Source organism: Bufo gargarizans, chromosome 4 (genome assembly GCF_014858855.1).
Source record: "Bufo gargarizans isolate SCDJY-AF-19 chromosome 4, ASM1485885v1, whole genome shotgun sequence".
Taxonomy (NCBI): domain Eukaryota; kingdom Metazoa; phylum Chordata; class Amphibia; order Anura; family Bufonidae; genus Bufo; species Bufo gargarizans.
In genome coordinates this window covers 46,190,536-46,215,072 of record NC_058083.1, presented here as the reverse complement: position 1 = coordinate 46,215,072, position 24,537 = coordinate 46,190,536, and the positions used below count along the sequence as shown (strand labels likewise).

Sequence of the window (24,537 nt, the reverse complement as noted above, 5' to 3'; positions counted from 1 at the left end):
CGGGGTCTCCTCCACAGCACTGAGCGGGGTCTCCCCCACAGCACTGAGCGGGGTCTCCTCCACAGCACTGAGCGGGGTCTCCTCCACAGCACTGAGCGGGGTCTCCTCCACAGCACTGAGCGGGGTCTCCTCCACAGCACTGAGCGGGGTCTCCTCCACAGCACTGAGCGGGGGCTCATTCACAGCACTGAGCGGGGTCTCCTCCACAGCACTGAGCGGGGTCTCATCCACAGCACTGAGCGGGGTCTCATCCACAACACTGAGCGGGGTCTCCTCCACAATGTCCATACATGAAGCGCTCTTCTGCTCACACACAGGGTTGCTGTTCTCATTCACTTCACCAGAGAAACAAGCTGAGTCCACTGCAATTAACTCCTTGTTGGATGGCTCACTTTGCTCCATAGTATTCCCAGCATTTTCAGAGACTGACTGCTCAGACCCCATACATAGTGACCCTGAAAGCAGTGACCCTCCAGGCGCTGCACCCACACATCTCTGAGGGTTTCCTTGCTTCACCATATTATGCACATCGCCGTAATCTTTACTTTTTATTTCTATGATTTCTTTTATCTTCACATTCTGGGCTCTGGCCTCCCTCTTTTTCTCCATTGCCCAGCTTTCCACTTTAGGTATTGTGTATGTGCCTTTATCTAATTTATCTTTTAATATATCCAGTTCACGTGTGCAGTCATCCAGGCATTCATACTTCATCAGCTTCTTCTTGGGATCAGCCTCTATCTTTATCTCATCTCTTAACTTAGAAATGCGCCTTTCCAGTTTAAATAAACTTTTCTTTGTCACAGTTGTACTTAATCCAGAAGCACTACAAGTTTCAGTAGACTCACCAGCCACCATTTCCAGATCATCGCTTCCACCATCTCCATGCTGCAGGCCGCACTCCAAGCTCTGGGCTTTCCCAGGATCATCAGCCCAGCTCCCCTCCCCTCCCCTCCACCTGGGTCAGAAGCCATGCCCCCTCCCTGCAGGGAGCTCAGCACCACACGTCTATCCTCTCCTATGGACAAGAATAGAACTACTATAATACTGCCCCCTATGTACAAGACTATAACCACTATAATACTGCTCCTATGTACAAGAATATAACTACTATAATACTGCTCCTATGGACAAGAATAGAACTACTATAATACTGCTCCTATGTACAAGAATATAACTACTATAATACTACCTCCTATGTACAAGAATATAACTACTATAATACTGCTCCTATGTACAAGAATATAACTACTATAATACTGCTCCCTATGTACAAGAATATAACTACTATAATACTGCTCCTATGTACAAGAATATAACTACTATAATACTACCTCCTATGTACAAGAATATAACTACTATAATACTGCCTCCTATGTACAAGAATAGAACTACTATAATACTGCTCCTATGTACAAGAATATAACTACTATAATACTGCCTCCTATGTACAAGAATATAACTACTATAATACTGCTCCTATGTACAAGAATATAACTACTATAATACTGCTCCTATGTACAAGAATATAACTACTATAATACTGCTCCTATGTACAAGAATATAACTACTATAATACTGCTCCTATGTACAAGAATATAACTACTATAACACTGCTCCTATGTACAAGAATATAACTACTATAATACTGCTCCTATGTACAAGAATATAACTACTATAATACTGCTCCTATGTACAAGAATATAACTACTATAATACTGCTCCTATGTACAAGAATATAACTACTATAATACTGCTCCTATGTACAAGAATATAACTACTATAATATTGCCTCCTATGTACAAGAATATAACTACTATAATACTGCTCCTATGTACAAGAATATAACTACTATAATACTGTTCCTATGTACAAGAATATAACTGCTATAATACTGCCTCCTATGTACAAGAAATATAACTACTATAATACTGCTCCTATGTACAAGAATATAACTACTATAATACTGCTCCTATGTACAAGAATATAACTACTATAATACTGCTCCTATGTACAAGAATATAACTACTATAATACTGCTCCTATGTACAAGAATATAACTACTATAATACTGCTCCTATGTACAAGAATATAACTACTATAACACTGCTCCTATGTACAAGAATATAACTACTATAATACTGCTCCTATGTACAAGAATATAACTACTATAATACTGCTCCTATGTACAAGAATATAACTACTATAATACTGCTCCTATGTACAAGAATATAACTACTATAATACTGCTCCTATGTACAAGAATATAACTACTATAATATTGCCTCCTATGTACAAGAATATAACTACTATAATACTGCTCCTATGTACAAGAATATAACTACTATAATACTGTTCCTATGTACAAGAATATAACTGCTATAATACTGCCTCCTATGTACAAGAAATATAACTACTATAATACTGCCTCCTATGTACAAGAATATAACTACTATAATACTGCTCCTATGTACAAGAATATAACTATTATAATACAGATCTCTACAAAGAATATAAATCTTGCTGTATCTTATGTTAAGCCGAACCCACAAGTCAGTGTTCGGTCAGTGATTTTGAACCATAACGAGGTGCGGCTCTAACCACAGAACAGGTGCAGATCTCTCCCTTATACCTTATGTCTGTGGAGGCTCCAATCCTGGTTTTGGCTCACAATCACTGATGGAAATCACTGACCAAAACACTGACATGTGAATAAGGCTTTCCCCGAGGACTGTGAAATTCTTCATAGTCAGGCGGTCACTAACATATTGAACACTATAATAAACTGAGAAAATAAAAGTACTGTAGTACGTACAGTGTTAGAGTTTACTAAATAAACCATAGGAGATCAATCACATTTCAACCTTTGTAACCAGATGAGCCAGATTTGTGGGCCAGGTGTCTACAGATCGGGAAAGTACAGAGTTATTCTATGAATGTAGCGGATTGCTATCAGTCAGCAGATCAGGTAGTACACCGCATTTCACTTACAGCAGAGTTATTAATATGATATTATTACAGTTATTATTATTACAGTCATGTATATTATGAGACAGCTCATCATTGGTGTTAATTGGAAACTACTGCACCAACCTCTGCTACATGTATGGTGCTGACCCTAAAGACCTAGAAGAACCCATTCCCAGAGGACTACCTTTTAGGCATTGGGCCTTCTGTGCCTAATGGAAGCCTGTTCATCTCTGCATCTCACACACAGAGGGAGGGACTGAAAACAAGTCAGTGCAGGATGTCCCATATACAGCAAACATCTACACTTCCAGACCGGGAGGGAAGTTGTTAAAAGTCAACATGGACTCCCACAGTTTGCTGGTTACAGAACATGAGGCTGCATGATGAGGACTACATATCAGTGAAGGCTCTACGGTATATGATGGTGCTACATTTTAATTTGATCTGCGAAATGCCTAATTTTCACAAGCTCGTAAACCTGCTCCACCATAGAAGGGTCATCAGTACCACGGTGAGAGCCACAGTAAAGTATAGGGGGGAGATAAAATATTAAAGGAGGACTCCAGTGATAATGATCTTTCCCAGAGTGGTCTACCAAGAAGCAGAGGGTTTTCTGGGAAGCACAGGCCTTGAACTAGGACCCAAGGGGTTTAATTTATACCTATTAGTTAAGTTGTCATCACTAAGTTGTCTATCAATATCTCCATCCCAAAAAGGGGACATTCAGTAAAAATGACTTTGTGATGGGTCATAGATTAGAAATCACAAAGGTGCTGTCGGCGATCTTGGCTCCCTATTAGCTTCCAGAAGAAAAGTGCTCTACAGAGTTCTCTTTGAAACCTCTCAAAAATCACATTCTATGCAAAAAATCCACCAAGACATCACCAACGGGGTCTTCTAAGATCTTGAAAATGATCTTCAGATTCTAGATACATGTGAGAAGACCACAATGGTGGAGTCTTGGTAAATCTACCCCGTAAAAGAAATCTGAGAACAACTCAGAAGATTGAACACATTATGGGGTTGTCTTCTAATGAACCTTCAGGGCTCACTGTTGTAAGAGAGTCCTGGGGGTCCTCTGGAAATATGTGGGTCAGTCCACTTGGCTTGCTCCTGCTTATTACCATGGCCAAGTAGAACCACCTTCTCCATTTTACTGTAGGAACTCAAGTATATGTCTCCTGCACCACAGAGATTGCAAATTTGTGGGTGACTGTGGACCCTTGAGACACATCACATTGCATCTGAACTGTTTTCCGACATGATACAAAAAGCAAAACCAGCCATGACTATTTTGTGTTCCAATTTAGTTTTAGCATAATAAATTGCAGATAAAATATCAAATAATATTGTCCCCGGCAGAATAGACTGTACTAAAAAAAATAAATAAAAATAAAATACAAATCTCATTACTGTCATTTTTTTTTGCAATTAAAATGAGAAAATGCTCAATCAGTGGATCTTTCTGAACATGTTCTTTTGGGGCTCGGGCTGTTCTACTCAAGATATTGTATGTGTAGGAACCAGACATTTGACTAGAACTTTCTCAGAAGTAAACCGGACTCAGAACTTACCTTTAGCTTTCCGGAACGGCAGATGGACTCATGGGAACAAAACTGGTCAGGAAATTAACTTGCAGGGAAAAGGTGAGATGGCGAAACAGCAGGAAGAAAGCTCATTGATCTCCCATTGATGGGCTCTAAATGAACTTTTGCGGCAGGAGGTTCTGCATCAATTACGAGATCTGTGGAAGGAAGTGAAGAGAAATAGAATAAGACACGCTTTTCTGGTAACGTCAAAATACCCAATCACATTAAACAATTAAGTCAGTATTGACCAGTGTAGGCTTGGACCACCAAGGACATTCAGTTTTTGACGGGCCCACCATCGAGATGAAAATAATAATTTAATTGTGAAAGAAGATGAAATAGATTATCATTTGCAACAGAGAAATACTTGGCTCTCAGCAAACTTCCGACGTGTCATTGTCACATATCACAAGTTTTGATCTGTGGGGGCCCATGTACTGAGATTGTCACCCAAATGGTGGAACGAAGTGGCAGAAGAGCTCAGCTGATGAATGTAGGTCTCCAACATTGATCCTGATGAGTTAATGTGTAGAGGTCATAGATTTATTATGAGCTTGCATATAGCTAATCCTGCCTTTCCCACCAGAGACAGCACTATGGGCTCTGATCCCCACCGATCGAAAATATATGTTGCTATAAAAACTGTAGTTCCCAGGTCCACAAGAGGTCATGTGGAGTAGTAAACTATCATGTGAAACCTCATGCACCAAAATGGTTGGGGGGATGCATTCTGAAACCACTAATGTAGGTGCTGGCAGAACTTATCCTTCTCTGGCATCCACCCTTTACTGAAATCTTATAGTTGAAGGCATGAACTATAACAGGGGAGGAATCATAATTGACCCTTAAGTCTTTATTAGCAGTCAAAATGGATCATCCTTGAGACTAGTTCATGCCACCACTTCCAATGGAGAAGATCTCTCCTCCAACACTTCTACCCTCTTGGAGGAGCGAAGGGCATCTTGATACTTGAGAGAGGCTCTAGCCAAATTTGGCAAACTCCATTTGGAGGGTGGATGGGGTGTTGAAGTCAAACTGAGATAGGACTCCCCTACTCAATGGGTGCCCCTCTAGAGTACATAGACATTTTATAAAATTGTCCAGTCAGCCAAGCTGGACCATGAGTCCTAGATGCGGCCACATGGTTCTGCTAACTTACGATACAGGAACCATTGACTTGTATTCTTATACACCTGTAATACCTTTATGGAAGGGTTAATCATGCTGTCATGGTTCACATTATCTGATAAAAAGGATTTCTCTTAGTCTGGACTGGTCTTCCTTGAAGGGTAGGTGAGCACTACTCACCTTCACTTCTTCTCTTCTGTGTGAGTGGGCAAAGGAAGCGAGAGCCCATCTGTGTGCCATAGATTAAAGTGGTTGACCAGGCCCTGACGGGCCAGTCGAGCTCTGTTAGTGCACAAAAAAACTGAAAGGCCAGAATTTGTTAAGCCATACATTTTCCCCCTAAGCCTCCTTTCCTGCTAAGTCACGACCCATTTCCAGTAAGCCACACGCCTTTGATGAGCTAGGTGCAGAGGATTTCTCTAACACTAGATGCACCAAATTACGGGTAAAATTTCCCACATTGCAACAATTTGCACCAGATCTTGGTGCAGTTTACAACAATGTCTCGGTGCACTCAGTAAATGCGGCCCACTTCAAGTACATACAGCTGAGTTGCAGCAGGGAAAAAATAAGAAGCTGTGGTGCAGACTTGCAGCCTGTACATTCTTGCAATTGGTGGAGGTCCTGCAGGGAGACCGCTCCTTACTATGACTGGAATGAGCCTTGCAGCCTGCACATTCTAATAATTGCAGAGGTTCTGTGAGCAGACCGCCACTTACTATGACTGAAATGAGCCTTGCAGCCTGTACATTCTACCAATTGCAAAAGTCCTCTGAGCAGACCGCCACTTACTAGGACTGGAGTGAGCCTTACAGTCTGTAAATTCTAGCAATCGGTGGAGGACCTGCTGGTAGTCCACCATTTATTGTGAGTGGATTGAGCCTTTCAGCCTGTACATTCAAGAAATCAATGGAGGCCCTGCTAGTAAACCACCATTTACTATGACTTTAATAAACCTTGCAACCTGTACATTCAAGAAATTGGTGTAGCTCCTGCTGGTAGACCACCACTATGACTGGAATGAACTTTGCAGCATGTACAGTACATGGTAGCAACTGATGGAGATCTTGCCAGTAGACTGCTACTTATTATGAGCAGAGTGAGCCATGCAGCGTGTACATTCAAAAAATTGGTGGAAGTTCTGCCAGTAGACCACCACTTACTACGACTTGAATGGGCCTTGCAGCATGTGCATTCTAGCAATTGGTGAAGGTCTTGCCAAAAAACTGCCACTTGCTATCACTGGAATGAGCCTTGCAAAATGTAAATTCTAGCAATTGGTGGAGGTCCTGGCTTTTGACCACCACTTACTATGACTGGAATGAGCCTCGCAGCTTGTATTTTCACATAAATTGGTGGAGGTTCTGCCAGTTAACCACCACTTACTATGACTGGAATACATCTTTGATAGACTTATTCTAAGGCACAACTCTGCAATGTTGGAGAAAATGAATAAAAACACTTTCAGGGCTGGTAGACTCTTTTGGAAATCCATTCAGTGTGTAACGACCTCTACTGGTCAGAAGCTCTGATCCTCTTCTTGTAGATAAAGCCCTAATGGATTTGTGTTTGAAGTTGTATAGTAACTAGGAATATAAATATCTGAACTCAATGGTCGTCCAGGGCACAAGTTCATCTTGGCAGCGTACTTATTTTTCTTACGTTCAACTTTTTTAAAAATTTGATGTCACTAATGGAATCGGCAAACCTTGACTACCCATAAAGGGTCGGCAGATAGGACTAGTGAGGGGACGATCAAACTATTTATGTTCTAAAACCTCTCTACAATATAAAACACTTTAACGTTCACCTTCTGGCAATGAAATGCGTTACACTCGATGGATGTTATTCAATCTATATGAAAGAACACCATCAAAATCAAGACTTTTTCTGGCCCCTCATGGCATTGTTTCCTCTACTGACCAATCCATGAGTAGTAACTGTGTTCAAAAAGTTGATTGGTGGAGATTATGGATACAGTATAGATCATTTTGGCCTTCAGGACACAATGTATTTTCCGTTTTTTCACCACCTTTTCAATTTTTTCATATAATTATTTTTCTTAATCCCTGGCAACTAAGTCTCAGAGGATGTCTGAGAGGAAGTGGGGGCATGTCAGAGCTAGCTGAGCCTCAGCCTGATAAACTAACTGCTTCTACACTATTTCTAAAGAGCTGAGAAGCTCCTGCAGTTCTAGAAGTGTGATTTCTCCCTCCTTATCAGCTTTCCGGGCTCCTTAGAAGAAAAAAAGAACATAGCAGAAAGTAAGAGAAGTAAGGTCACTGAATAGAGTACTGGCAGATTTTACAGAACAGAGAGATCCCCTGCTTTTGAGAGAAATGCGTCTAGCTGTGCAGCTGAAAAGGGACTAATATGGCTGAAAAAAAACTGTAGAGAAGCCCAAACATAACTGTGCCTTCCCAGCTATGATTGAACTAAGAAGCACTGACATTATGAAAACTTTTTTTGAGAACTTAGGTACACTTTAAAATATGGTTTCCATTTATTTTATAGTATATAATGATAAGAGACAATTTATTATTTACTGATAATTTTGTGTTGTGGGTACCCGCATGTTTGTGGGTAATTCTTCCACAAATTAGTCTATTAAACTTTAATACTTTGGAAGGGTCAGACTGGGAACTTAAAATGGCCCTGGAAAAAAAAATCTAAAAGTGGCCCCATGTTGTAGATGGGTCCAAATTGACAAAAGGCTGGACAACACAAGTAGATGGGGACAAACAAGTAGATGGGGTCAGCAGTGCCATAATGAAGCACAAAATTCCGTCCTAGCAAAACCAAATACTACAGTGCAGAATAATATACTGCCCCACAAGCTGTCCCTCTGTGGTGGCCATCGATATCTGCCACATGCTGTCTTTCTCTTCGTCCAAGAGAAGCAGCAGGGGGTTTAAGAGGTGAGATGCGGGCCACATCACCACGCCATACCTTCAGCATGCTACCTGGACTCCCCATAGGAATGGCCAAGGAAAGAAGAAGAAAAAATACCTCAGTGCCGTTCCAAGTCGCCTGGAACCTGAGACACCATTTGAACACTGCCTCATATAGTAGCCTATTGCCAATCAGGGTGAAAATCAGGGCAGAGAGCCATATCAGCGTCCTGAGGACAGCCATACAAATGTATTCAGGAGGGCACCTACAGCCAAGGTTGGACTGGCCCACCAGAGGAACCTCCTGTGGGCCGAAGCTTAGACAATAATGAACTCCTATCAAAACAGGGCCCTTAAGGTCCTATATACACAAAGGGTGGCCCCTCAGAATAATTTCCTCTGGTGGGCCACAGGGACTTCAGTCCAACGCTGAATGCAGCCACCGGCCAGGTACCTGAGTACCTTATTCTCCCAGCTTTAATTACCTCTGAGAGTGAGACCATCATATTATTGTGTACCCGGCCAGCAGCAGTGAGGAGGGCCTGGGCAGCTCCCTAGGCATCGGCCCACCAGGAAATTTCTCTGTTAGGGTCTATGACCAGTCCGCCCCTGATTTTTGGTCCAAAATATCTATGTATATCGAAGAATTACTTCCTATGCATCCAGTAGGCAGGGATTATCATCCTTTACTAGGACAGGCCTTAGGTTAGGCCTTTATTAGAACAGGGCTATTCCTTAGATGATCCCTCAGAGCATCTCTACAATGGCTTGACTCGTAGGGTGTTCCCAATATGTAGTGGCTAGTACTGTACCTCCAGTACAAAAAGTGGTCCAAGGAAGGACAACTGGTGAAACGGGGGGAAGATCTTGAGATCCAAGGCTCATTGATGCAAGTGAAGCCGAGCATGCATGTGTTGCTAATGGGAGAAGGGAGCAAGTTACTGCCAGACACCTCTGGAAGTGGCTTCTCTCCTTGAGAACAAGTGGATTGAGAATGTTGAAATCCAAGTGTCTGATCCTTATCTACCCCGAGATCCGCCACTGCGGGAGAGACGGGAGTACTAGACACAGTTCGAGGAAAGCTGTCTGAACACTTATTCGCCATCATGAAAAGACCCTATACTATTAGCCGACAATTAGAGGACGCTGTACTGACGACGTGCTATCGTAGAGGTGGAGCCCATTCTACAGCGCTGGATTCTTGAGTTATTAGCTTATCTGGAGAACACTTTACATATGTGACTCATCTCCACATCAAATCTTTAAATGGCTTTTAGAAAGTTTATGAGGTTGCAAAGTGGAATCTTACAACCGCTGTGAATTCTTGACATTTTTCTCCTAGATGTTTTGCATTGAGGAAACCTGAGAAGGTTGGTGCTATAGATCAGACACACAGTGGCCTAGAACATGGTCATTTGCTTCCACTGAAGTTTTCCAAGTTGCACAACCATAGGTACCCATGCACCTGCTCCGGGGCTCATGAGGGGGCCAATGGACTGCTACTTGTTCTGGGATACGTGAAACTCCCAATGCATACTCAGAAAGTTAGCAAACAAGTTAGGCTACATTCACACAACAGTAATAAAAACGGCCATGTGACGGGCGTCTTTCTAATTGCTGTCACAAGAATCAGTTGGTCTATAGTGGTATTCACATGGGCAATTTTTAACAGCCTTCAAAAAATAGGACATGTGCTTTTTTGGGCAGTTTTTACTGTTAAAACAGGAGTGCACCCATCTAACGGCTGTTAAAAATGTGTACACTGTAAAAAAGGGGTTAAAAAAATAATAACAGTCACTTTATCTACTTGCACAGACTAGAGCACTCGATCCTCACTTGAGGTAGAAGGACCTGCTCTCCCAGAGTGATGTCACATGATCACACTGAGAGCGCAGGTCCTGCTGCACCCGGTGAGGAGCGAGTGTGGCATGTCCTTAATCATGGTATTATCTTTTTTTTTGGTCGGCGCTATACTGGAACATTCAATATACTGGGGCACACTTTGAGTGACATTATATATGCTAGGGGTCATGAAGAGGGACATTATATATAATGGGGCCACTAAGAGGGAGATTATATAAACTAGGGCACACTAAGAAGGATATTTGATATACTCAGGGCCACTACAAGGGACATTATATATACTGTGGTGCACTAAGAGGGACAATCAATATACTGGGTGCAGTAAGAGTGACATTTTATATACTAGGGGGCCACTAAAAGGGACATTCTATGCACTGGGGGCAATTAAGGGGAGCATTTGATGTCCGGGGAGAACGGTGGGGGACATTAGGCATTCTTAGTGCACTGCAGGAGTCATATTTGTTAAAAAAAAAAGGCCAAGATACTACATTTGTTTTTAATGGGCATTGGATGCACACACTGAAGCAAAATGGTCATGAAAAACTGGCAGCGAGTCACTTTTCAATGGTGTTCCCCCCCCCCCCCCCCCGCATGTTGCCTTAGGGGGAAAATATCCCATGCGAGGAATGTGAAAGGGGTGTCCAGGGAATGAGGGGGGTGATAACATGAACCACAAACATCACTGAAGTGTGTGATATGGGGGCGTTTAATATGCAAACAAGATAAAACAAAAAAAGTAGGTTTTTCACTTCCCCAAATAATACCAATTTTTTTTTTTCATTTATATTCAGAATTGCAGGAGAGACAATAAGTGTCTTTCCTGCCTTCATAATAATAAGCATAAGCAGCAGCATTGTGCACTTTTTTGTTTGTTGCATATGGTTCAGTGCAGGTGCCGTATATTTATTACCAACAATTAGATCAGATTAAAACCTAAAAAAACATTCCCGTTACAAAACCTGTGGGAAAGTTACCTGTTCTTTGTGCTGCTTGGATCCAAAGCTGATCTTTGTACTAAATATACGATTCCTGCATCCAGATTTATAAAAGCTGTGTGAAAGAAGGCTGAAGTGACTTCTTACACCTGCAAAGTGAGTAATTCTTCAGGTGGGAGGTGAAGAAAAGCCTTGAGCACATTTCTGACTCGCTATTCCGTAGCTGGTATGAGAAATTAAGAAAATCTCTGATACATCATAACTTAATAGTATAATACTGCCTCCTATGTACAAGAATATATATAACTATTATAATCCTGCCTCCTATGTGAAAGAAAATAGCTACTATAATACTGCCTCCTATGTAAAAGAATATAATTTCTATGATACTGCCTCATATGTACAAGAATATAACTACTATAATACTGCCTCCTATGTACAAGAATATAACTACTATAATACTGCTCCTATGTACAAGAATATAACTACTATAATACCTCCCCTATGTACAAGAATATAACTACTATAATACTGCTCCTATGTACAAGAATATAACTACTATAATACTGCTCCTATGTACAAGAATATAACTACTATAATACTGCTGCTATGTACAAGAATATAACTACTATAATACTGCTCCTATGTACAAGAATATAACTACTATAATACTGCTCCTATGTACAGGAATATTACTACTATAATACTGCTCCTATGTACAAGACAATAACTACTATAATACTGCCTCCTATATACAAGAATAGAACTACTATAATACTGCTCCTATGTACAAGAATATAACTACTATAATACTGCCTCCTATGTACAAGAATATAACTACTATAATACTGCCTCCTATGCACAGGAATATAACTACTATAATACTGCTCCTATGTACAAGAATATAACTACTATAATACTGCCTCCTATGTACAAGAATATAACTACTATAATACTGCTCCTATGTACAAGAATATAACTACTATAATACTGCTCCTATGTACAAGAATATAACTACTATAATACTGCTCCTATGTACAATATAACTACTATAATACTGCTCCTATGTACAAGAATATAACTACTATAATACTGCTCCTATGTACAAGAATATAACTACTATAATACTGCTCCTATGTACAAGAATATAACTACTATAATACTGCTGCTATGTACAAGAATATAACTACTATAATACTGCTCCTATGTACAAGAATATAACTACTATAATACTGCTCCTATGTACAGGAATATTACTACTATAATACTGCTCCTATGTACAAGACAATAACTACTATAATACTGCCTCCTATATACAAGAATAGAACTACTATAATACTGCTCCTATGTACAAGAATATAACTACTATAATACTGCCTCCTATGTACAAGAATATAACTACTATAATACTGCCTCCTATGCACAGGAATATAACTACTATAATACTGCTCCTATGTACAAGAATATAACTACTATAATACTGCCTCCTATGTACAAGAATATAACTACTATAATACTGCTCCTATGTACAAGAATATAACTACTATAATACTGCTCCTATGTACAAGAATATAACTACTATAATACTGCTCCTATGTACAATATAACTACTATAATACTGCTCCTATGTACAAGAATATAACTACTATAATACTGCATCCTATGTACAAGAATATAACTACTATAATGCTGCTCCTATGTACAAGAATATAACTACTATAATACTGCCTCCTATGTACAAGAATACAGGGAGTGCAGAATTATTAGGCAAGTTGTATTTTTGAGGATTAATTTTATTATTGAACAACAACCATGTTCTCAATGAACCCAAAAAACTCATTAATATCAAAGCTGAATATTTTTGGAAGTAGTTTTTAGTTTGTTTTTAGTTTTAGCTATTTTAGGGGGATATCTGTGTGTGCAGGTGACTATTACTGTACATAATTATTAGGCAACTTAACAAAAAACTAATATATACCCATTTCAATTATTTATTTTTACCAGTGAAACCAATATAACATCTCAACATTCACAAATATACATTTCTGACATTCAAAAACAAAACAAAAACAAATCAGTGACCAATATAGCCACCTTTCTTTGCAAGGACACTCAAAAGCCTGCCATCCATGGATTCTGTCAGTGTTTTGATCTGTTCACCATCAACATTGCGTGCAGCAGCAACCACAGCCTCCCAGACACTGTTCAGAGAGGTGGACTGTTTTCCCTCCTTGTAAATCTCACATTTGATGATGGACCACAGGTTCTCAATGGGGTTCAGATCAGGTGAACAAGGAGGCCATGTCATTAGATTTTCTTCTTTTATACCCTTTATTGCCAGCCACGTTGTGGAGTACTTGGACGCGTGTGATGGAGCATTGTCCTGCATGAAAATTACGGGATTTTACTAAGTATGACGTAAAGTCATGATTTTATTAAAGACACGGAGGCGAGTATTGCTTCAACCTTTCTTTACTTCTACCATAGCAGCAAAGAGAAAAAGGTATACAGAATGGAAACCATAGTAACAGGCTCCTCCCCCTTATCCCAGTATATCCCTCCTTGTCTGCCTGGGCTCTTCCTCTTTCTTTGCGTCTCAACTATCGCTGATCAACCGGAGCAACAGATGCCGAAACAACTGGGTAACGAAAAAACCTCTTGAACTCGTCGGCGTGGACCGCAACAACCGGACATCCGACTGGATCGGAACTGAGTAACTCCAAAACATGAAGCCGTTAGCCTCTCAACCTAGGAAAAAAGGATATAAAGAGAGAAAACCTTCTAAGAGCGTATTCCAGTGTATTAGAACAACACATAGGATCCATTTGTTGGAAAAAAACACTAACAGCTCTAAAATCCTGATCATAGGGTAAATTAACATTACATACTTACTTCAAGCCCAAAGGATGGGTCCAGGGAGGGCAATACTCGCCTCCGTGTCTTTAATAAAATCATGACTTTACGTCATACTTAGTAAAATCCCGTAATTTTATAACAAGACACGGAGGCTCCTATTGCTTGTTTAAAGCTGAGCCACTAAAGAATCAAAAACATGTGAAGCCGGTCTAAAGTAAAACTCGCGGAAAGTGGAAGATCTGGACCAATCCGCCAATCTCATAACATCTTCCAAGCGAGCCCCAGAGATTGTCATGGAAGTAGCTGCCGCACTGCGAACCGAATGAGCCGTGAAGATAGACGTATCAATCCCGGAAAGGGAGAGAATCCACTTAACCCAGCGAGATAAAGTAACACTGGTAACCGGGGCAAACGGGCTGCGAAACGAGATGAACAAGTGGGGAAGAGAACGAGACCGCAACGGACGGGTTCTGTTCTCATATTCGCGCAAACACGCCACAGGACACAGTTGTGGTGAAGTCGGAAAACGGGGATAAGAGACCGACCGGATACTGGTTTTTGTGCGACGGGAAATGTTAAAGTGGACCCCTTCCGGGGTAAAGGATCTAGCGTCCCAATCCAAAGCACGCACATCAGAAACTCTCTTACAGGAGATTAAACAGAATAAAGTGACCAATTTGGCCGATAACTGACGTAATGACAAAAGATCATTCGAGGGCCAAATGATCAAAAACGTTAAGACATCAGACACATCCCAGGTTGACGAAAACCGTGGCCGAGGTGGTCGGGCCAAACGTGAGCCCTTGAGTAAACGACAGACCAGGGGGTGTTGACCCGCTGGACGTCCCTCGAACCCGTTATGCCTGGAGGAAATAGCTGACCTAAAGACATTGATGGTGCGGTAAGCCTTTCCTGCCTCAAAAAGTGAGGATAAGAAGGCCAAGATGGAAGTTACAGGAGCCGCAACGGGATCCAAAGTCCGGTCGACGCACCAGCGAGACCAAGAACCCCAGGCGGGTCGATAAGCCCGTCTCGTCCCGGGCGCCCAAGCGCAGTCCAATAGGAACCTAGTTGTTCCTGAAAGTCCAGCGCCTCCTCCTGGACCCCCGAGATCTTGCAAGCTAGGAGGCGTAGCGATCCGTCCTGCAGGAGTGGGTGAAACTCTCCTGCAGGCCCACTGAGCAGTGACAACTGAGCGGGAAGGAGAAGCGGAAGATCCACCAGAAGTTCCAGGATTTGAGGGAACCAGGATTGGGCTCTCCAAAATGGAACGATCAGAACCAGGTTCGCCAACTGCTGACGAACCTGAATGGGCACCCGTGGGATGAGCGCGAAGGGAGGGAATGCGTACATCAACGCGCCTCCCCAATGCTGAAGCAGAGCGTCCACTGCCTCCGCCAAGGGATCCGGCCTCCAGCTGAAGAACCTGGGCAGTTGGGTATTCAAACGGGAAGCGAATAGGTCGACTGCAAAGGGACCCCATAGAGAAGAAATAGCGGAAAAAACCGTCTCGTCTAACTTCCAATCGCTGTAGTCCGATGTGTAGCGTGAACTCCAGTCCGCTAGAGTATTGTGAAGGCCTGGAAGGTATTCGGCCACCACAGAAATGTTCCTGTCGAGACAAAACTCCCAAAAATCCTTCGCTAAATGGGTCAGAACCACTGACCGCGTGCCACCCATACAATTGACATACCTGACCGCTGAGATGTTGTCCATGCGGAGTCTGATGGCTGAACTGACCACACCATTGGCAAAACTGCGAATGGCAAACGACCCTGCTAGAAGCTCCAGGGCGTTGATGTGAAGCCGGGATTCTTCCTGAGACCATGGACCGCCTGTGGAAACACCACTGCAATGTGCTCCCCATCCGTGCAGGCTCGCATCGGATTCTATGACCAGATCCGGTTGGGGACCCACGATCGCTCTGCCATTCCACACTGACAGTTGGTGGATCCACCATCTCAATTCGTCCATTGTCTCTGCATCCAATGTGACCAGATCCGCGTAGGAGGCCCCCGACCGAAGGTGAGCAATTTTGAGGCGCTGCAACGCCCGATAATGGAGGGGGGCTGGAAAGATGGCCTGAATCGAGGAGGCCACAAGTCCGATTATCCTTGCTAAGTGTCGCAACGACATCTGAGGTAGACGTAGGGCGTGCTTCAGTTCCTTGCGGATGGACTTGATTTTTGAAAGTGGAAGACTGAGGGATAACTCTTCTGAGTTCACCTGGAACCCCAGGAATTCCATGGATCTGGAAGGAATCAAACAGGATTTCTCCTGGTTGATAATGAACCCCAGGTTGGAAACGAGCGACACTGTCAAGTGGAGGTGCCTCAATAGGAGAGTTTGCGAGTGGGCCATGATCAAGATATCGTCCAGGTAGACGATTAGACGAACACCTCTGCTGCGAAGCCACGCCACCACTGGGCGCATGATCTTGGTAAAGCACCAGGGGGCGGAGGACAGGCCAAACGGAAGGCAGGTGAAGCGCCAGGTCCGACCGTTCCACAGGAACCGCAGCAGGTCTCTGGAAGAAGGAGACACTGGGACCGTGAGATAGGCGTCTTGGAGCTCTATCTTGGCCAACCAGTCGCCTGGAAGGAGTAGATCCCTCAAAAGATGGATGCCCTCCATCTTGAAATGCCTGTATTGCACAAAAGCGTTCAGTGCTTTCAGATTGATCACCGGGCGCATCTGGCCCCCTTTCTTTTGCACCAGAAAAATACTGCTGATTACTCCCCCTCGAGTCTCTGGTGCGCGTTCGATCGCGCCTTTTTGTAGAAGGTCCGACAGTTCCCTCTGAAATAGGGATCGTGCTGAATTGGACAGTGGTATCACAGGGGGGGGGCAGGGATGGAACTTGGATCGGCAATCGGATCTATCGTGAACCCCTGCACAGCAGAAAGGACCCATTGGTCTGAGGATATGCCTGACCACACATGAGAAAAGAATCGGATTCTGCCCCCGACTAAATGGTCTAAAAAAGGAGGAGGACGAAGCATATAACTTACCAAATGGTCGACGGGAGCCTGGATTTCCTCTGAAACCTCGTGACCTGAAGGGAGCGCCTCGGGACGGAAAAAAGGACGGCTGGTGTCTCTAATCCTGGAGGGACGCTCTATAATTAAAGAAGCCTCTGCCGGAACCTCTGGCATGAAAATTGGAACGGCCGGACAGTCGGCCCCTAGAACTGCCTTGTCAAGAGCCGTAAAGGCTCCAACATATTTCCCTAATTCTTTAATAAAGGAGTCGCCAAATAGCAACCCCTGGGCGTCTTTGCCCGCTTCAGTCAAGGCCAAGTTAGAGAGCTTTGGCTCGATCTTAATCAGGATCGCTTTCCGCCTTTCAATGGCGAGCGAGGTATTGGTATTACCAGCCACGCATATGGCCCGCTGGGCCCAACCTCTTAATTCTACAGGGTCTACCTGGCTACCTGCCGCAATAGCGGACTCTGCCAAATCGAAAATTTTTGCTAAAGGACCTGTAATGTCCAGTAGCTTGTCTTGGACTGCCTTCAAGGCTGCGTCTAGGCCTTTACGGGGGCTAAAACCCGTCTTCGCCAAAAACGGGACCATCTTCGGATCCACTGATGGCGTCTCACACACTTTGTGTGGGATCAAAGGACGAGGGCACTCTGCTCGCAACTTATTCCGCGATTCTTTACTAAGCGGATTGCGTATGCGAGCCTCCATATATTGTGCCACATGTGTGGCGGGCATCCATTCCGCAGAGCGGGGATGGTGCAGCTCCTCGGGGTTAAACAACGGCTCTCCAGATGGATCCAATAAGAGATCCTCTGCTGACCCCTGTTGAAACAACGGGGCTTCCGGGCCCACATAAAGAGCCGGATCTACAGTGATATCCGCCAACTCATCCTCCACCTCATCAGTCAAATCATAGACATTCTCATGAGTCTCCTCCTCCGACTCCCTATCAGAGTCTGACCTTGGCTCAGGTAGAGACCTGGCAGTCTTCCATGCCCGCGTTTTGTCTGCCTGGCGGGTACAAGCTCTTTTACGCGAACCGAGCGCGTTATCTTGCGATGGGGATGGCCCATCAATCTGAGGTGTTCTGGAGGCAATAGGAGGTGGTCCTGGAGGTGGAACCAAACCCTGGGCAGTAGTATTAGGACGCGCCATAAGGGCCTGCGATATAGACTGGGTCAATGCGGATGACATCGAGCCCATGGCGGTCATAATGGCATTTGAAATAGACCTTTGCAATGCCACCTCATGGTCGTCCGGGTGAATTACCTCGGACCTCCTATCCTGAGCAGGGGAAACCTGAACTACCTGGGGGGATTCACTAGGGGCCACAGAGGCAACGGAATTCTTTCTCAGGGACATTGTGTAGGATAAGGACGGCAGGAGTTAGTCACCCCAGCCGGAGCAGCAGGAATAGCACTAGGAAAAAGAGAGAGAAAAGGGATCATGTAATATAACCATAGATTGAAAAAACGTGGATAGAATAAGAGGGAATAAAAACCGAGCTTACAAGGGAGCAGAGGCAAGCCGAAGGAGACGTGCTGTGCCGAGCGGTGCTGTCCGGTGTGCAGAGCGGGGAAACTCACAGAGACAGCGAGATCTCGCGAGATCTCGCCGTCAGCAGCAGCCGGACAAGGGAAGAGCGCCCGAAATCTCGATCTCGCGAGACTTCGGGCGGGAAGGAGAGGAAGAAGAAGGGAAAAAGCGCGCGCAATGGCGACGCAGACCGAAGTGACCAGGGAACAAGGTAAACAGGACGGATAGAGGAACGTCGGGAGGGGGGCGGAGGAGCCGCACGGACCGCAACAGAGGGCAATATAGCCGAAACGGAACGGCCACACCAATACCTGAGGGAACAAAGGGTCATAAACATATACTAAACAAAATACATATATATATGACAGAAAAAAGAATCTCTGTTAAGAAACTAAGCACCAAATTGAAAAGGGCGAATCAATCCCATGAACCAAGGACATATAATATACCAGACCCTGAGCAACGCCACAGAGCTGGAGAGTACTTATCTGCCTGGTAGCAGCAAAGAAAGAGGAAGAGCCCAGGCAGACAAGGAGGGATATACTGGGATAAGGGGGAGGAGCCTGTTACTATGGTTTCCATTCTGTATACCTTTTTCTCTTTGCTGCTATGGTAGAAGTAAAGAAAGGTTGAAGCAATAGGAGCCTCCGTGTCTTGTTATAAAATCATGTTTTTCTTACCTTGCAGACTTCTTCCTGTACCACTGCTTGAAGAAGGTGTCTTCCAGAAACTGGCAGTAGGACTGGGAGTTGAGCTTGACTCCATCCTCAACCCAAAAAGGCCCCACAAGCTCATCTTTGATGATACCAGCCCAAACCAGTACTCCACCTCCACCTTGCTGGTGTCTGAGTCGGACTGGAGCTCTCTGCCCTTTACCAATCCAGCCATCTGGCCCATCAAGACTCACTCTCATTTCATCAGTCCATAAAACCTTAGAAAAATCAGTCTTGAGATATTTCTTGGCCCAGTCTTGACGTTTCAGCTTGTGTGTCTTGTTCAGTGGTGGTCGTCTTTCAGCCTTTCTTACCTTGGCCATGTCTCTGAGTATTGCACACCTTGTGCTTTTGGGCACTCCAGTGATGTTGCAGCTCTGAAATATGGCCAAACTGGTGGCAAGTGGCATCTTGGCAGCTGCACGCTTGACTTTTCTCAGTTCATGGGCAGTTATTTTGCGCCTTGGTTTTTCCACACGCTTCTTGCGACCCTGTTGACTATTTTGAATGAAACGCTTGATTGTTCGATGATCACGCTTCAGAAGCTTTGCAATTTTAAGAGTGCTGCATCCCTCTGCAAGATATCTCACTATTTTTGACTTTTCTGAGCCTGTCAAGTCCTTCTTTTGACCCATTTTGCCAAAGGAAAGGAAGTTGCCTAATAATTATGCACACCTGATATAGGGTGTTGATGTCATTAGACCACACCCCTTCTCATTACAGAGATGCACATCACCTAATATGCTTAATTGGTAGTAGGCTTTCGAGCCTATACAGCTTGGAGTAAGACAACATGCATAAAGAGGATGATGTGGTCAAAATACTCATTTGCCTAATAATTCTGCACGTAGTGTATAACTACTATAATACTGCTCCTATGTACAAGAATATAACTACTATAATACTGCTCCTATGTACAAGAATATAACTACTATAATACTGCTCCTATGTACAAGAATCTAACTACTATAATACTGCTCCTATGTACAAGAATATTACTACTATAATACTGCTCCTATGTACAAGAATATAACTACTATTATACTGCTCCTATGTACAAGAATATAACTGCTATAATACTGCTCCTATGTACAGGAATATAACTTTTATAATACTGCCTCCTATGTACAAGAATATAACTACTATAATACTGCCTCCTATGTACAAGAATATAACTACTATAATACTGCTCCTATGTACAAGAATATAACTACTATAATACTGCTCCTATGTACAAGAATATAACTACTATAATACTGCCTCCTATGTACAAGAATATAACTGCTATAACACTGCTCCTATGTACAAGAATATAACTACTATAATACTGCTCCTATGTACAAGAATATAACTACTATAATACTGCTCCTATGTACAAGAATATACCTACTATAATACTGCTCCTATGTACAAGAATATAACTACTATAATACTGCTCCTATGTACAAGAATATAACTACTATAATACTGCCTCCTATGTACAAGAATATAACTACTATAATACTGCTCCTATGTACAAGAATATAACTACTATAATACTGCTCCTATGTACAGGAATATAATTACTATAATACTGCTCCTTTGTACAAGAATATAACTACTATAATACTGCTCCTATGCACAAGAACATAACTACTATAATACTGCTCCTATGTACAAGAATATAACTACTATAATACTGCTCCTTTGTACAAGAATATAACTACTATAATACTGCTCCTATGCACAAGAATATAACTACTATAATACTGCTCCTATGTACAAGAATATAACTACTATAATACTGCTCCTATGTACAAGAATATAACTACTATAATACTGCTCCTATGTACAGGAATATAATTACTATAATACTGCTCCTTTGTACAAGAATATAACTACTATAATACTGCCCCCTATTGACTTCCACTAAGATTCCAGTGCTCCAGGATACCGTACCTATAGTAAAAGTAGGCTATTTCTCCATAGTCATGCTCAGCTAATGTAGCGAGGATAAGACAGACGTTCTATACAGGGAACTTGATTACAAACCTAAATTAAACAAGGCCCCAGAGTACTGCGCTGTGCGAAACACGTGCTGTGCATGACTGCCCTACTTTAAATTTAACTAGTTTCACACTTAAACTTTTAACTGAAAGTGCGAACAACGAAGAAAATATGAAGAATACTGAGCTGGAAAACTTCTGCCATGAACTTATACGAATAGTGCCTAGATTGATTCTTTAACCCCTTCAGGACCCTGAGATTTTCCCTTTTAGTGTTTTGGTTTTCACTCCCCGCCTTCCCTATAGTCCTAACTTTTTTATTTTTCCATTCACATAGCCTTATAAGGGGGTTATTTTATTTGGGACAAGTTGTACTTTCCAATGGCACCATTTACGGTTGCATACCATGTTGTAGGAATCAGAAAAGAAATTCCAAATGGGAAAGAATTGGGGAAAAACACAATTCTGCTAAAGTTTTTTTTTTTACACTGTACACTTGACTGTAAAATGAACCTGTTATATTCATTTTCCAGGTCAGTACGGCTACAACGATACAACAATTACAACGATAATTTTTCTTGCGTTTTAATACTGAAAAAAAAAAAAACTTTGAGGGGAAAAACCAAAACAAATTCTGACCCCCTTTTTGTAGTTATGTGTACGTGGCTGTGTGAGGGCTCATTTTTTGCAGGACGATCTGTTGTTTTCAGTGATACCAATTTGAAATGTGTGCGACTTTTTGATCACTTTAAAAAAAAAAATTATTGGGTAGTTAAATTGACAAAAAATGGCAAATTGGCTGTTTTCATATTTTTTCCAGTTACGCCATTTGCCGGATACCATTAATATTGTTATATTTTTATTGTATGGGCATTTTTGCACATGGCGATGCCCATGATGTGAATTTTTTTTATTGGTTAAGTATTTTTATTTTAGGGAAAGGGGGGTGATTTGAACTTTTTTTTTTTTGCTTTTATTTTTAAGTCACCTTGGGTGACAATAACTGGCAATCTTTAGATTGCCCATTGTGCTCATTGATGGCTGTATAGCCATCATTGAACACTTAATTTGCACTATACCAATACAATGCTGCCTCTTAGTGGCCTGTATTGGTATATTCCTGAAATAGACTCCGAAGCCTGCTTGAGGCTTCGAACTATTTCAGCAATGTAACGGGTTCCCCGATCTCAGCCGGGGAACGCTGTTTTCGGAGCGGAAACGTGCGACTTCCGCTTCCGGACTGCTCAGATGCCATGGTCACATTTGACCACGACATCTGAATGGGGAAAATATATGCCATCAGCAGAAACCCGGCAGCTATAGCGCCCGCCGCACGCGTGAGCGGGTGCCATGTTTAGGGACCGGACTTCGGCTGTACATATATGGCGGATTTCCTTATGGGTTTAATGGAGAACTCTGACCAAAATATTATGAGATTTCCCACACTGGCCACTTGAGGTCTCACAATTAGCAGATGATGCATTTTGCTATCTAAAGGTCATCCTATTATCACACATGGAAATTTGGTGAAACCTGTAGGTCCTGGGGGTTAATGTAAAAAAAATTAGTGGGGTCCAGCTGACTGTTCCATTTATAATGCTAGTGACTTCTTATTTGGCAGAGGAGCCTTTGGTTCCCCTCATGCACCTGGGCTTAGGTAGAAGTGCTACTTGTGCACCCCATACAGCTACGGCCCTGGCAGGGTTTCTCATGAAGAAATTACATTTCTATTCTACTGCAGGAGACTAGATAGGCAGGATAACACAATTGCTGCATTGTGGTCCTGTTTTACTATATGGCCCAGAGACACTGCTGTATGTGGCCTCATCCTCCCCTGTCTTGTGAGGAGAACCAGGGAAGAGTCAATGTGTATCTCCGTTTGGCCATCCTTGGCTTGACATAGTGCACCTTTACCCACATCCCCTGGTGTTCATCCTTAAAGTCCAGGATCAACCCTACCAGGCAGTATGCCTGTTTAATGGGGATGATTCTGCTGATTGAAATCATATCTGTCTTGTGAAAATCAGTTGTGGTGTTCCTGAGAAAAAAGTCATTTCATCCCTCATACAAGTGAGGGCTTCACCCTTTGCGCTGGCGGTGGATGCACCTAAGTTACGAAGAGGTGCCGGCCTCTACATAACTTTGGCGTATCCACCGCCGGTTCTAAATCCATGCCAGCTCCCTTGCTGGCATAGATGTAGACCATTTTCTACGCCTAAAACAGGCGTAGAAAATTATAAATGAGACGGGCAAGCCATTTTTTAGACCTGACACGAGCGGTGAAAAGTTGCAGATTACGGCACAAATACCCTTTCAGCCGTAATCTGCAACAAATGTATCTTTGGCACAGTATGTTCCCTAGAGGGTAATAAAAGACTTATCCGAGACATTCACAGTTTTCCCCCCCATTATTTTGCCCTTTTTTACAGTCACTGGGGCATCCAAAGGATCCCCAGTTACAGGGTAAACCACATATTACACAGACAGTGTTAGTCTGGGTCTGCTAAGACCCAGCAGCTCTGCTATGCAAACTGTGTCCTGCTTCCTCAGTTTACTGCATCGCACTCATTGAGAGCTATGTATGCTGAAAACGTGAGGCAGACCAATTATGTCTCCTCCTTGGTGTCCCCGACTGCCAGAAACCAGACCCGCCGCCTCTGTTAGAGTGCAGGAGCTTTAAACTTGCACCATACAGCTTGTGGCAGTCATTAGGTGAAATAGGCCGTCAGGTCTGATGTTATCTTTCAGAGCTTTTGCAACCTGTCTTCACTGTGTGGCCAGAGCAGGAGGGCCAAGGGCTGAACAAGCAGAGCTGCAGCAGAGGATGGAAACTGGAGCAAGACGCAGCTGTCATCAGGACCTAGGCTGTCACTGGGAGGTGGTGCTGGAACTGGGTGATCAGGAGTAACAAGAGCAAGACACAGAACTGACTGTATCCTGCTCACAGCCGATACAATTATTACATCCATCGATATAGACAGGACATCTAGATATCTCTAGATAAGCGCTCAGCTTGGAATCTAGAACATGAGAGAGATGACTCTCCTGCTCATACAGTTGATGGCATGATTATATGTACATCAGGAGATG

The 24,537-nt window shown here is 42.9% G+C and overlaps 1 protein-coding gene across 1 annotated transcript in view; it reads right to left on the bottom strand.

Annotated features, from left to right (window-relative positions):
* NCOA1 (nuclear receptor coactivator 1) overlaps positions 1-24,537 on the bottom strand; it is a 337,419-nt gene that overhangs the window by 252,183 nt on the left and 60,699 nt on the right. Inside the window, exon 2 of the mRNA XM_044289126.1 lies at positions 4,542-4,711. The gene's annotated coding sequence lies outside the window, so the exon portion shown is untranslated. The remainder of the gene's footprint in view (positions 1-4,541; positions 4,712-24,537) is intronic.